This window comes from Equus caballus, chromosome 29 (assembly GCF_041296265.1).
Source record: "Equus caballus isolate H_3958 breed thoroughbred chromosome 29, TB-T2T, whole genome shotgun sequence".
In the NCBI taxonomy this organism is placed as follows: Eukaryota; Metazoa; Chordata; class Mammalia; order Perissodactyla; family Equidae; genus Equus; species Equus caballus.
In genome coordinates, this window is record NC_091712.1 from 25328819 (window position 1) to 25331742 (window position 2924).

The following is a 2924-nucleotide window of genomic DNA, read 5'->3' on the forward strand; positions in this document are numbered from 1 at the left end:
TCTTTGCTCAAATTGGGTTATAAATATCCTGCGAAATGTGCATTTTAACGGCATGGTTCAAATGTGGGTGTAGAGGCTAATTCCAGCGAGAACCAAGGGCAGCCTTAGCAATGATCCACGAGGCACAGCAACTAAAGAATGTTTAGTAGCTTTTCCTAATGCCCTTTTCCAATAACAAAATGTTGGTGACAAATAATTGCACTATAGGTTAGTACGAAACAAACAAATAGGGGTTGCATATATCTATTTAGCAGTACCTGAAAATAAAAATAAAGAAGGCAAATACAATTCAGATAACCTTGGGAATGCTACACAAATAAATCATAAAGATTAGCGAGCAAAGCACTTGGACAAAGAGTTTGAAACAAAAGGAAAGTTTCTCAACTCCTAAGATTAAAAGTTTTATTTCCCTATAAAAGGTAACATCAGAAATAGCTATCTTCCTGAAACAGAACGTTCCAATCAGGACTTGGAAAAAACCCCAGGATTTTCATACACGTTGCAATCTGAAATTCTGCTCGATCTTGCTGTATTTATAACTTTCCAATATGCTTTAAAGGTGGAAAATAGAATTAAGAGAGTAACAAATGTTTAAGCGAACATTTCGGATTTAAATAGTATGAATGAGGAAGCAGAAAGGAGAATAACGTTCGCGCTCTGCCTTTATTATTCTTCATAAAGGTTATGGCTGGAGAAACAAACCACATCGCAGTCTCTGTGGCGCAATCGGTTAGCGCGTTCGGCTGTTAACCGAAAGGTTGGTGGTTCGAGCCCACCCAGGGACGCTCATCTTTTACGGGCTTGCTGCCGGTAGTTTTGCACAAATCTGGGAGCTCAGGCCTCCGGGTGACGCCGGGGTGGATTTCCAGGGGCCGGAGAAGAGAATCCTGGATCTCGCTTCGCCGTCCCCCCAGCGGGCGGCTCCGCGGCTTCCTGGCGCGCCGGGTGCCCCGCTTCTCGCAGCCGGCGGCCAGGTGGCCTCTGCCTGTCCTCCGCGGGCCGGGCGAGTCCTTTCGCTGCGGCTCCCCCGGTTCCCAGACTCCGGCCGCCGCTCGATGCCCAAAGGGGCCCTCGCTCACCTCGCCCCCCTCGCCCTTTGCCGAAGCCCAGGCTACGCGGGGCCCCTCCCGGCCTCACCAGGCTCCGGGCGGCACCGTGCGGGCGCGCGCGGGCGAGAGCGCGCAGAGGCCGGCCGCCCCTTCGGCCGCGCGCCGCCGCGTCCGGGCTCGAACCCGCCGCCCCCGCTCCGAGCCGCCCCGGAGGCCCCCGCGGGCAGCGCGGCCCGAGCCGGCCCCGCTCGGCGTCCGCAGCCCTGAAATGTCAGAGGTCGACGGCGTGTCTGTATCCAGAGTGTCAAGTTCAAGCTGCAAATTGAAAACTCCTCGCGATTGTTATCACGTTGAATCGTGCAACATTTTGTCTGTTCCCCGGCAGCGTAAACATACACTCTGCGTACTTACTAATGGAAACATTTTGACTATTCCTGGTATTGGTAAATTCAGAGATGTTTGTCATAAAACCTTTGTGTGGACACTATTGTAAGCGCATTTACATGTTATATTTTACTTTTTCTACTAAAATGCAAGAATTTTATAGAGAATGGAATAAACCTGCAAAATTCCCCATCTATTCAGAAAAGGAGAAAATTTTTTAGAACTGAGTGATTGTTAAACATAAAAAAACTCTGAGAAAGATTAAAAGTGAAACTAACATATTTTGCTTCGACCTTCTATAGACATGTTACCATTTATTTCACAAAATGCAAAGCTCTCTCAAAATAGTTACTTTGTACTTTATTCTCTAAATATATGCTGCCTTTGAGAAGTAATCATAGTTTCATCATGGTAATTATTGTCTTGGGTATAGATTACAGAAATATGAAAGACGGTTCTGGAGAAAAGTGATATGTCTTATTCCTGCAAATATATAGTTATGTTCTTCTTTATATTTTCCCCCAGGTTTATGTATTAATAAAGGTTAACATTTATTCAGTGTTGACCGCTTGCCAGACTCTGTTCTAAGTGGTTTCATGGGTGAAGGTGTGTGATCCTCTCAACAACCCTTCGAGGTACCTCCAGCTGTTGCTGAGCAATTAATTGCCTGAAGTCGAAGATAGTCCCCAGCACGGCACAGATTTGAACCCAGGTGGTCAGGCTCAGAGCCCACGGTCCTCACTGCTGTTCTCCCTACCCAGAAGTTCTCTCGTCCAAAATAGAGCTTCTTGGTTAATTAGTTAACTTAAAACCAAAGATGATATTTTAATTGGGTTTTAGGAAGTTTTGTTAATATTTTGCTCCAGATCTTGTGAAAGCGAAAAAAAACCCCACTGAACATTTATGGAATTCTAAAGGGCGCTGTTAAATTACGTATTCCTTGTGCTGCTTAATTTTATTGAAATGAAAACTGGGTGGGAACGTGCCATCTTAACGTGAAATATGTCTTCAGGAAACAATTTGATAGCATTTACGTAGAGAAGGCAAGATTATAAATAAAGGCAGGCTGGAACAGCCCAGGAAAAATCTGGAAGAGGAATAGAAAGAAGAATCAGTTTGAGCAATGGGAGATCATCTAAAGTCTAGGGAATCTTGGACCCCAGGCTGATGTCTGGCAGTTGGGGCCATGCAGACAGACCCCTGTTTCAGGACACCTTTGTGAGAGAGCACGAGGGTTTGCACTTGACAGGTGCCTGGGTGGCAGTTTTAAATTTGATCCTAAATTTCTAAGTATGTTCTACTTCACCCTTTTGGGAGATTATTAGGACTTAGAGGCCAGAAGATAAAGAGGGGGGATTAAATGAGAACGGAGGTCGGGCAAGGAGTGCAAAACTACCCTCAAATGTAAGCAGTTGATCTTATTATGTGGGCAAGTGCTTAGCCCGTTTCCTTGTACGTGGCTGTTGCATACAGATAAGATAGGTGGGAAGC

The 2924-nt window shown here is 45.7% G+C and overlaps 1 non-coding gene across 1 annotated transcript; it reads left to right on the plus strand.

Moving 5' to 3' along the window:
* The first annotated feature begins 711 nt into the window (after nt 1-711).
* On the plus strand, nt 712-785 carry TRNAN-GUU (transfer RNA asparagine (anticodon GUU)). Its single transcript has one exon. It is a non-coding gene; the product is annotated as a tRNA-Asn (tRNA).
* The last annotated feature ends 2139 nt before the right edge of the window (nt 786-2924 follow it).